Raw genomic sequence first — 12,596 nt, forward strand, 5'->3', positions numbered from 1 at the left:
GAAGGAAATGGCAACCCACTCCAGTATTCTTGCCTAGAGAATCCTGTGGACAGCGGAGCCTGCTGGGCTGCCGTCTAAGTGGTCACACAGAGTCGGACATGACTGAAGCGACTTAGCATGCATGCATGCAAAGAACTCAGAGACACTCCCAACCCACACTAGAGTCTTAGACAAGCCTTGTTTCTTTCTGATGCTGGAACTGTCAACATGGAGACACAGGGCTGGCCGCTGAGAGGACAATGACTACAGTCAGCTGGGCTGCAGCTGTCTGGCCCACAGACTGGTCCTGTGATCCCAGCTGTAAAAGGTCAGGGGTTTCTCTTCAATTCTCTGCTGGATTTAGAAGCCGTGACTGGTTGAAAGCACAAACCACAATCTATAAAGGGTCTCATTTAATACTCAAGAAGATTAAAAGCTACAATTAACCTTTTGCAAAATAATAAACTCTGGAAGAACTACTACTGTGCTCACTTTCAGTTACAGTGCCAATCAGGAGGTCAAGGCCAGTGCTCTCTTCGACAGCTTGATGTTGAGCTGACCAGAGAAATGCGCCAGCCCTTTGGCCTGAAGAAGCAATGGGGATTTCTGTCTTCGGTGTGTGGAGTGCCTTGGCCGACATCCTGCTGTCACACAGCTGTGCTGGCTGCAAGGCTGCCTGCCCCTGCATCATTCCTTCATCTTGTCTTTCAGAGAAGGAGCAAACCCTAAACATAAGAACAGAGCCAGGAAGTGAGGTCCCTGCCGCTGAAAATCATCTCTGTAGCACATGAAAATGTGGTTATTTTTCTTTTGTTCCCCCAGACTAAAACATAAGCAGGATTTTCACTTTGCCAGGGTCCAACCCTTTTTGATGTATTAATGGTTTAGAACCAGAGTTATCAGTTAAAATGTAATATCATAGATCATGGACTTAAGAGAATATGGCAGGAACAGTCTGCTAAACTTTAGATGCTAATCTGAATTTACTCACGAAAGACAGATAGAAACTACGGACACAGAACTCACACTATGACAGGCTCAAGCAAAAAAACATTCAAAATAAATGCTGCTTGAAGACACTATCTTAAAAAAAATAAAAAGTCCATTAAGGGAGGAAAGCACCAGCATCAATACTATCCGCATCCTCTGACTGCTGGCTTCAAGGTCACCTTCATGGCAGTGTCACCAGACGCACTGGAGTCAGGGTTAAAGCCACAGTCTCAGCCTGGGAGAATGGCTGTCATCCTAGTTTTTCCTGTCTTTTGGGGCAGCTTGCAAATTCAAGTATCTGCACTGGCAGACAGTGATACCGGCAGGAGAGAACAATCATGTACATTAGAAAAATAACACTGAATATCAGATGAACCAATGAAATAATCAAGGTCTGATTTATGTCAATATACAATAAACATTAAATTATATTAACAAATGTTGAAATTATAAAACAGATTAGCAAGCAAATAAATTAGTAAATCAGCTTTAGCTCACACATCCTATCAGTTAAATTTTTTTGAGAGTACTCACTATATATACATTTACTTGTAAACTATCAATACATACATGTTCTAATACAGCTTTTATAAAAATTAAAAACAGTAATAAAGAGCAAAAAATAAAATATTTAATAATTAGCCTTTTCATTTAGTTATTCCTTTCTAACAGCTTTGTACTATCTTCAGCTGACACATCAAGGCTCAATATATATACTTTAGGGTGAGGCTCACTGTTAATGATAATGGATATAAATCCATATTTCAAACAGTCTTCTTGAAAATTTTCAAGGATATTGACCAAAGGTCAACAAATGGTCATCTACACGTTAAATATTAGCAAAGCTTATTTACTTTCTTACAGATAAAAATACATATGCAAATAGAAACTGGAATATTTTCTTCTTGGATTGTGTCTTCAGCAACCTATTCTGGAGACTACTGAATGGAGAGACAGAATGAAACAGACTTCACAAGAGCCACTGGGGCACCGAGAAGCCAACATGCTCATACGCTGGGGCTATCTTGCCTATAATCTCTTGTCTTTGGGGGGATGACAAAAAGCTAATTCTTAAAGGCTAATTATTGTACAGTAAGAACAATCTTCAATGGGTTTTGTATCTTCCTTTACATGACACGTAAAATTTGGACATGAAAAGGTATCTAGCATTGATATTTTTTCATGGTTAATATCTTACTCTTCTAATAAAAAAAACACAACAATATGATTTGAGAAACCTCAGACTCAAAATGCCCACGCCTCTCTCCTCATTCCTAGATGACACCTGGAACAAAACCGTAAAGGATGGTCCTCCAGTACCGAGCAGGAATTCAGGATGCATTTTCCCAAGGAAGTAATGCTACAAGCTGTAGTTACATGTAGGTGGACCAGAATTATGGTTTAGCCATGCCATAAGTTAACAGGTGAAAAGGAAAACTGGCAGAATATTGATAATTATTGAAGCTGAGTGTTGGATTCAGGGGGAGCCATTATACTTTTCTCTCTACTTTTGAGTATACTTGAAATTTCCTACAATAAAACATTAAGAAGTAAAAGATGGGGAAAAAAAAAAAATCATTCCAGGGTAGCCCGACATCCCTGACACTGTTCCTATGCAATAAAGAGGCATTTTCCACACAGCTGCTTCTCCAACCAACTCAAAACATGGGATAAGTGAGACAGTCTGCACTGAGACACCTCACCTGACAAACTCTCCTAGCAACAAGGGCACTGGGAAATAGCCGTGATTATAAAAGCCAGACAGAAAAATTTAAGTGACATATTTCAGGGGCAGGGTATTTTCAGTTAGGTACAATGTGGAAAAAAATTTTTATTATTTTAAATTTCTTGTACTCATTGTACTAAGAATTCTAAGAGACCAACCAAGAGTAACCTTTTCCGGCTGTATGCAGCGAGTCTCTTTCGGCTGAATGTAATGAGGCTGTTTTTGCCGTAAGGGTTGCTCACTCTAATTTCTTAAAAGAAAGAATTGCATGAAATTGAGATTAAAGTTACAAGTTAGAATTTCTTCTCAAAATTGATAATGTTCTCCCTACAAAAGTATTCTTTTATATGTCAAAACCACAGCCTGTATTTAGGGAACACAATTATAAAAACTTATCCCTCTTATTTGAATTGATGCTTTTGAACTGTGGTGTTGGAGAAGACTGCAGAGAGTCCCCTGGACTGCAAGGAGATCAAACCAGTCAATCCTAAAAGAAATCAACCCTAAACATCCATTGGAAGGACTGATGCCGAAGCTCCAACACTTTGGCCACCTGATGAGAAGAGCCAAATCACTGGAAAAGACCCTGATGCTGGGAAAGATTGAGGGAAGGAGGAGAAGGGGGCAACAGAGGATGAAATGGTTGGATGGCATCACTGACTCGACGGACGTGTGTTTGAGCAGACTCTGGGAGACAGGGAAAGACAGGGATGCCTGGTGTGCTGCGGTCCATAGGGTCACAAAGAGTCAGACACAACTTAGCGACTGAACAACATACCTCTTATTAAATATCTAAATGTGACATGACCCAAGGAAAAAAGGTTCTCCAAAATTAATGTGTGAGTTTGGCAATGGTGTAAATGTAGTATTAGTCAACCTACAGGCCATATCTTTCTAAAACAGGTCATCATTATGGAAACCAACACCCTACTGCTGGGTTCTGCAGGTGGTTTATAAGTCTGAGGTAAAGACTTTACTCATGAATATAATTTACAATTACACGAGTCATACACTCAGACATAAACCCAGAGCCTTTCAAAATCTTTAGGAAGCATCTCATTATGGACATGTGGAAACTCTGTGTGCAAGAATGTTACCAAATATAATTGTGCCTAAGCATTCGAGGGGGGCCTGGTTCTAAGACCCCTGCTGACAACAAAATCCATAGATGCTCAAGTCCCCTTATATAAATGGTGTAGTATTTGCATATAACCTATGCACATCCTCCTCATAAACTTTTTAAAAACTTAATCAATTAATTTGGCTGAGCTGGGTCTTAGTTGCGGCATGCAGTATTTTTTTTTTTAGTTGCAGTATGTGGGATTTAGATCCCTGATCAGGGATCAAACCCAGGCCCCCGCTTTGGCAGTATGGAGTCTTAGCCACTGGATCATCTTACCTAAAACAGTGTTAATGCTATGTCAATAGTTGGAAATACAATGTAACTAGTTGCCGCATGTGGGTTGCCCCCATGCAGCAAATTCAAGCTTTGTTTCTTGAAACTTTCTGGAATTGTATCCAGATAGTTTTGATCCACAGTTGGTTGAGTATGAAGATGGGGAACCTGAGGCTATGCAGTCTGACTCTACACTCCTGGTCATGAGACAAGTACAATCTTGGAGAAGAAAGAGCATCCAACATGCCTGAGAATACTCAGTGAGGCAAATATCCCAAGTGCAAATATGAGATGCCTCATTCTCTGGTTCTTTCCCAGGGCTCCTAGTCCAGGGTATCTAGCTAGTCACACAAAGTAAAACTCCCAGGAGGTTACTGCCTAGGGGTGTCGCCCACAATGATGCTCTTGGACTCAATGGCATGCACAAGGCCCCACCTGGAGCTAATTTACCCAGACCTCCATACTTGTAAATCCCATTAGCTTCTCCTAACGTTTGGGTCTTCCCCTGGCTTTCATGTGTTCACATGTCACTTTGTTTTATTATATTTGGCTGTGTTGGGGCTTAGTTGCAGGTGGCATCTTTAGCTGTGGCATGCAAGCAAGATCTTTTAGCTGCAGCATGTGAACTCTTAGTTGCGGTATGTGGGACCTAGTTACCTGACCAGGAATTGAACCCAAGCTCCCTGCATTGGGAGCGTGGACTCCTAGCCACTGGACCAACAGTGAAGTCCCCCACATGTCACTTTATTATGAATGCAGGTAGCAACTTTTCCCTCCTATTTTCTGCTTCGTATCAGCTATGAATTCCCATCATTAAGAACAAGCAGGCTTTGGAGAAGGTTCTGAGAATTATCCTGTGGACGTTGTGACAGCTCTTTCACCACTGCTTCTGTTCCAGACAGCAAAGCTGCTGACTGGTGGGGCTTGGGGTGGGTGGTGGCAGAGTATCATGAGGTCTAACCAACCCCACACCAAGCTCTGAGAACAGCCACAGCTTGGCTGCAAAGCAGTCTGGCTCACCGTCCCACATACTCATCACTGCTGCAGTGTCATTTTTAAATACAAACGTCTGCAGTGTGGCTGAAATAATAAAACCACCTGCATAAAGTACATAAAAGCTTTACTTTTCTTCTCCCTTTCCTTGCCATGTGAAGGCACATCAAAGAAAAACTGCAGCGTTCCTTGAATTATGAAGCCAATAAAGGAACCAGGCTTTCAATCCAAGCTGCAAGGACTTCCCGGGCCCATCGATGAGAATGCCTATGGTTCAGAGGTTTAAAACCACACCAGCTCCTAAAACAGTCCCAAGCACTGAGCTTCCTGCCTGACAGGTTCGGGGGCTTCCAGATGAAGGGCAAGCAGTCTGCAGATCAAGGGGCTGGTAGCCCCTAGGCACGTTCTATCATGTGCTAGCACGTTCTATCACAGAATGACGTTTTATAGCCTCCTGTCTCACTGAATGCTTAAAAAATATTCCATACCTGCCCTCAGGAATTGCATCATGTCCTTTATAAAAACTAACTAAATAGCATCACATGCACAGGAAATAAACCCGCCGATGCATCCCCTAAATCAAGCCATTTTTCAAAAAGTGATTCTTTCAACTCCCACTAGAAACAGGTTCACAGAACTGCTTTATAAAGAAACCAAGGCCCGTCTTCTGCACCACTTTAAAAGCCACAAATCTGGAGGCGGAGTGGAAATCAAGAACACGCCACCATCCCCATCTCTCCACCGCTCTACTTGGCATGCATTCCTCATTCCTTACTCCCTCTGCACTCGCTGTATAAGCACTGGTAAGAGGAGAGCAGACTTGCTGCCAGGCGATTTCTAAGCAGCAAACATCAAGTTTCAAACCCTGTCAAAGATGGACCATCCTGGCTTTTCCACTGCTGTGGAAAAAGAAAAAAATCTCCATAAGCTGTACTTTTTATTGTAATTATTTTTTATCTCCTTGAAAGATCACTCTTATCAAATGTCTTTAAAAAAATATTTATTTGGCTGTGCCGGGTCTTAGTTGCCACATGTGGGAATGTAGGATCCCTGACCAGGGATCGAACCTGGGTACCCTGCACTGGGAGCATGGAGTCTTAGCCACTGGACCATCGGGTAAGTCCCTCAAATCTTTTTACTTTTAATTGGAGGATAATTGCTTTACAATATTGTGCTGGTTTCTGCCATACATCAACATGAATCAGCCCCCTGAAATCTTGACTAAACGTTTTTTCCCAAAAATGTAAGTATCAGGGATTTTTTTTTTAAAGCAACTTCCTAGGGACATGACAGGGTCAATATTAACTTACTGCCTAAATTTTCAGATTAAAACCTCATTCATTCACCCATCCATCCATCCATCTACCCAACAATTACTTAACATGTGCCTAGAACATGTCAGGGGCTGAGGACACAATGATGAACAAGATGGCCATGGCCTATGCGTTCATGAAGCTGATGGTGTCCTGGGGAAGATAGACAGTAAACAGATAACTATGGCTCTGCTAAGTTCTATGATAGTGAGGTAGAGAAGGCTAGCCGTGCCTTCAAAATTTAGGCATGCATCTTTTTCCATAGTGGGAAGGGGCTTCCCTGGTGGCTCAGAATGTAAAGAATCTGCCATGCAAGAGACCCAGGTTCTTGCAGTGGGTTGAGAAGATCCCCTGAAGAAGGAAATGGCAACCAACTCCAGTATTCTTGCCTGGAGAATTCCATGAACAGAGAAGCCTGGTGGGCTACAGTCCATATAGCCCACGGGGTCACAATGAGTTGGACACGACTCAGCGACTAACACTTTCACCCTTCCCATAGTGTAGAGCAGAGAAGAAGCTGCGCCACCGAGTCCTAGATGTCCCAGGCCTTTAGCATTGTGGAGGGCCTGTGGGACGAGCTCACCCGAGTGGAAAGTGAATGGAAGTGATGTGTGTCACTTCTGGGTCCAGGCATTTAAGGAGGTACACTTTCTCTTTGCCTTCTCTTTCCCCTTCTGCCAGCTGGATGCAAGGAACTAATAATAGGGCAGGGGTCAGCAACCTGGGCTCAAGGCCTGTTTCTATGAGGTTTTATTGGAACACAGAAACACTTATTCATTTACATATGGCCTACAGTTCCTTTTCTGCTACAATGAGTAGCTGAATGGGTTGCAACAGAAACAGAGCCATATGTCTAAAATATTTACTCTGCGTGTGTGTGTGCTCAGACATGTCCGACTCTTTGCGACCCCAGGGACTGTAGCCTGTCAGGCTCCTCTGTCCATGGGATTTTCCAGGCAAGAATACTGGAGTAGGTTGCCATTTGGCTGCGTCAGGTCTTAGCTGTGACACACAGGACATTCCTTCACGCGGGATATTTCACTGTGGCACGTGGGTTTAGTTTCTCCTTGGCATGTGGGACCTTAGTTCTCAGACCAGGGGTTGAACCCTTGTCCTCTGCCTTGCAAGGTGGATTCTTAACCACTGGACTACCAGGGATGTCCCTAAAGCATCATCTTTTTAAAATGCTTCCCCAGAGTATGATTTCCTACTCAGTAAAACTAATCAAGCCCAAAGCACAGTTGCATTTGAAATCTTCAATTCTTGGTAGTGGCCCCTTTTAAAATAGAGAATGTATTTAGCCAGGTGTCTAAAAACAGCCCTGTGCACCAAACAAAAGACCTCAAGCTACAATGTACAATTTTCTTGAATTACAGGTGTCAGTCCATGACAGCACTGAAGTATTTGTTCTCTGCAAGGAAAATCCAAATATATTTATCGCAGGGACCAAAGGTAAAACACCTTCCTTAAAAAAACCCCAAAATTCAGTCCTGCCTGGCTCCCCTGTGTGACTTTGGGCAAGTAACTTACCCTCTCTGTGCATCCACATCCTCATGAGCACGTTACCTAACTGAAGAGGGGTGTGGTGAGGATTAAATGAGATACTATACCCAAGATTCAGCCAGGCCCCTGTCGGTGCTCAGCTTCGTAGTGCTGCCTTTACTGTTTCATTATCAGATCAAAGCAACCACTGTGCCATAACTTTGGCATCCTCTGTGTAGTTAGTAAATTCTTGACTAATTAGTAGAAAACTTAGTAAAATTGTAGTCTCAGCACTAAAGATTGACAGATTAAAATGAAAATCTTCCCAAGACAATTAAGAGCTCAAATCGGTTTAAATGAATACTACAGTCAGTCATTAGGCACTGGAAACAATGTAAGCGGCATTTTTCTTTGCTAAAGTTAGCACTAACTTACTTACAGGGCATGTAATTCAGGTAGACGCGGCACCACCCTTATGGAAAAAGCTTAGCAACCATGCGTAATGATCACTTTTGCTCCACTTCTTATACGAATGCTACACTTAAGTGTGTCACAGCCTCAAGACTGAGCACCAGCTTCTCTTAAAAAAGAAACCCTCTCATAACATACTGCCATGTGAAAGGCTGAACTGCAGAACACAGGCATACCTCATTTTACTGTGCTTTGCTTTACTGAGCTTCAAGGATGTTGTGTGTTTTACAAATTGATGGTTTGTGGCAGCCCTGCACTGTCAGCCGATGGCTGACATTTTTTCAGTAATAACTTTAAAAAAAAAAATATTTTATGGAAGGACAGTAGATTGACAAAGTTGGGGAGCAATGAAGTATTTTTGTTTACTCGGTTGCGCAGGGTCTTAGTCTCACGGGGTCTTCAAACTTCTTGGCACCACGGGGGTCTTTAGCCCCGGCACCGTGTATCTTTGCTGTTGTGCCAGCTCTTAGTTGCAGCATGAAGGATCGAGTTCCCTGACCAGGGATCAGACCTGGGCCTCCTGCACTGGAAACATGGAGTCTTTGCCACTGGACCACCAGGGAAGTCTCCTGAAGTATTTTTAAATTAAGGTGCATACACAGTTTTTTTACACAGAATGCTATTGCACATTTTACAGATGACAGTATAGTGTAAACAGAACTTTTACATGCACTGGGAAACCGAAAATTCGTCTGACTTTTTTTTTTTTTTTACAGTTCATAATTTTTATAAATAAAATAAATTAAATGTACAGTGAATAAGTTCTCTGAAATATTTCAATATTTCTGCAGGTTTAGTAACATCATATAATACATTTCAACTAAAATTCACAAATCTAAAAACCTGTTAGGCATTTTTAGGCGTTTTAAGTTGGATATGAAGACCAATGTTACATCGTAATATGCCAATTACAAATAGTACTTCAAATAGCAAATACTACAGTTTGTCCCAAACTTTAAAAACTATTCATGAACTCAACACTAAACTATTGATGGCTATGGGAATTGTTTCCTAGCCTTTTTGAAAATTTCAACCCATTTACGTTTAAGGTAATTATTGATAAGTACGATCCCGTAGCCATTTTCTTTATTGCTTTGGGTTGAAGTTTATACACTCTTTCTGTGTTTCCTGTCTATAGAAGATCCTTTAGCATTTGTTGGAGAGCTGGTTTGGTGATGCTGAATTCCCTCAGCGTTTGCTTGTCTGTAAAGCTTTTGATTTCTCCTTCATATTTGAATGAGATCCTTGCTGGGTATAGTAATCTGGGCTGTAGGGTATTTTCTTTCATCACTTTAAGTATGTCTTGCCACTCCCTTCTGGCCTGAAGAGTTTCTGTTGAAAGATCAGCTGTTATCCTTATGGGAATCCCCTTATGTGTTATTTGCTGCTTTTTCCTTGCTGCTTTTAATATTTGTTCTTTGTGTTTGATCTTTGTTAATTTGATTAATATGTGTCTTGGAGTATTTCGCCTTGGGTTTATCCTGTTGGGGACTCTCTGGGTTTCTTGGACTTGGGTGATTACTTCTTTACCTATTTTAGGGAAGTTTTCAACTATTATCTCCTCAAGTATTCGCTCATGGTCTTTCTTTTTGTCTTCTTCTTCTGGGACTCCTATGATTCGAATGTTGGAGCGTTTAACATTGTCCCAGAGGTCTCTAATATTGTCCTCATTTCTTTTAATTCGTTTTTCTTTTTTCCTCTCTGTTTCATTTATTTCTATAATTCTATCTTCTAGTTTGCTAATCCTGTCTTCTGCCTCTGTTATTCTATTGTTTGTTCCCTCCAGAGTGTTTCTGATCCCATCTATTGCATTATTCATTGTATATTGACTCTTTTTTATTTCTTCTAAGTCCTTATTAAATCTTTCTTCCATCTTCTCAATCCTTTTCTCCAGGTTATTTATCTGTAACTCCATTTTGCTTTCAAGATTTTGAATCATTTTCACCATCAAAATTTGAAATTCTTTATCAGGTAAATTCCCTATATCTTCTTCTTTTGTTTGTGTTGGTGGGCAATTATCTTGTTCCTTTACTTGCTGGGTATTTCTCTGCCTCTTCATCTTGCTTATATTGCTTTGCTTGGGGTGGCCTTTCCCTCTTCTTGCAGTTTGTGGAGTTCTCTTTATTATGTAGTTTCTTCGCTGTGTGTGGGGTTGGACGGGTGACTTGTCCGGGTTCCCTGGTTAGGGAAGCATGTGTCGGTGTTCTGGTGGGTGGAGCTGGATTTCTTCTCTCTCCTTTAGAAGACAATGGGCTGCTTTTCTGGGAGCCTGATGACCTCTGCCAGTATTCAGAAGTTGTTTTGTGGACTTTACTCCGCGTTCAAATGTTCTTTTGATGAATTTGTGGGGGAGAAAGTGGTCTCGCCGTCTTATCCCTCCGCCATCTTGTTCCTTCCTCCCCAGAACACTGGATTCTTATATTCCACTTGGTCGTGGAGTATCTCTTCCCAGCTGCTCCAGCAAGGTGCAGCCACTGTACCTTACCTTGGACGAGGGGTATCTCCTCAAGGCCGCCCCTCCTGCTTTGAATGTGGATCAGCTCCTCTCGGCCCTCCAGTGCCCAAGCAGCCACCGCCTCCTGGACGTGGTACAGCTCCTCTCGGCCACCGCCCTAACCCTGGGCGCGGGACAGCTCCTCTCAGCCACGATTCTGCACGTGGTCGGTTGCGCCGGAGCCGGGGGTCTCCCGCGTCTGCGCCGCCGGAGCCGGGCGTCTCCCGCGTCCCGTCTGACTTCTTTATTGCAATATTTTGTTTTATTGTGGTGGTCTAGAACTGAATCCATAATATCTCTGAGATGTCTGTATATGATCCCACTGAATCAAAACAAAGAGTTCATGTGTGATATATGTACTCATATTTGCAGAAATGTAGGAAAAAACAAGGGTATATACCAAATATATATGCATATATTATATATTGTATTAACTATAATTCCCTCCCACGACTGTGATAAAGAATAATTTTTATCTTTAAAAATTATTTAGGGTTTTCTTAGGGTTTTTATTTACTTAGGGTTTTCTGTGTTTCTTTAAACAATGATCACGCATTTTTTTAAATAAGGGGAAAAGGTTATTAAAATAAAAAATAAAGCAGAACAAAAAATATTTTGCACTCTGAGAGTTCTTCCCCTTGTTTTGTGGGGTTTTTGTTTTGCAGTAAATAGAGATCATGGTGCCCTTTTTTGGAGCACTCATTTAAACAGAGAGGAGGAAAAACCTGTTAACAGAGAAACCAAACAAGGTTTGAATTATCAAAAAATCAGAAAATAACAAGTGTCAGCAAGGATGTGGAGAAACTGGAATCCTTGGGCACTACTGGTGAGAATGTAAAATGGTACAGCCACTGTAGAAAATAGTATGGCAGTTCCTCACAAGATTAAAACTAGAATTACCATACGATCCAGCAATTTCACTTTTGGGTACATAAACCAAGGAACTGAAAGCAGGGTCTCAAACGTCTCTTTGTACACCCACATTCATAGCAGCATTGCTCACAAGAGAAAAACATAGAAACAACCCAAGTGTCCATCAACAGATGAAGAAATAAGCAAAATGTAGTTAGCATATACATACAATAGCAGCCTTAAAAAAGAATAAAATTTTGCAATATGCTACAACACGGAAGAACCTTGTGGACATTATTCTAAGTGAAACAAGCCAGTCACAAAAAGACAAATACTGTGTGATTCTACTAATACGACATATTTAGAATATTAAAAAAAAAAAAAACAACCAAAGAAGTAGAATGGTGGTTACCAGGAGCTAGGCAATAGCCAGGAAAATAGGAGGTTATTGTTTAATGGGTTTAGGGTTTCCGTTTTAAAAGGTGAAAAGGATATGGAGATGAATGGTGATGATGGTTGTACAAAATGTGAATGAATATTAAACATAATACTGCTGACCTGTACACTTAAAAATGGTTAGGATGGTAGATTTTGTTAGGTGTATTTTACTAAAATTAAAAAATATATATTAAAGCTGAAACTCCAATACTTTGGCTACCTCATGCAACAAGTTGACTCACTGGAAAAGACTCTGATGCTGGGAGGGATTGCGGGCAGGAGGAGAAGGGGACGACAGAGAATGAGATGGCTGGATGGCATCACCGATTCGATGGACATGAGTTTGAGTGGACTCCGGGAGTCGGTGATGGACAGGGAGGCCTGGCGTGCTATGCTTCATGGGGTCGCAAAGAGTCGGACACGACTGAGCGACTGAACTGAACTGATACAAAAAAATGTGTA

At 41.5% G+C, this 12,596-nt stretch overlaps 1 protein-coding gene across 1 annotated transcript in view; it reads right to left on the bottom strand.

Moving 5' to 3' along the window:
- TEX2 (testis expressed 2) overlaps positions 1-12,596 on the bottom strand; it is a 113,492-nt gene that overhangs the window by 51,905 nt on the left and 48,991 nt on the right. The gene's annotated exons all lie outside the window — the stretch shown is intronic.

Source organism: Moschus berezovskii, chromosome 20 (assembly GCF_049115385.1).
Source record: "Moschus berezovskii isolate FMDL1 chromosome 20, NW_MosBer_1.0, whole genome shotgun sequence".
Classification (NCBI taxonomy): Eukaryota; Metazoa; Chordata; class Mammalia; order Artiodactyla; family Moschidae; genus Moschus; species Moschus berezovskii.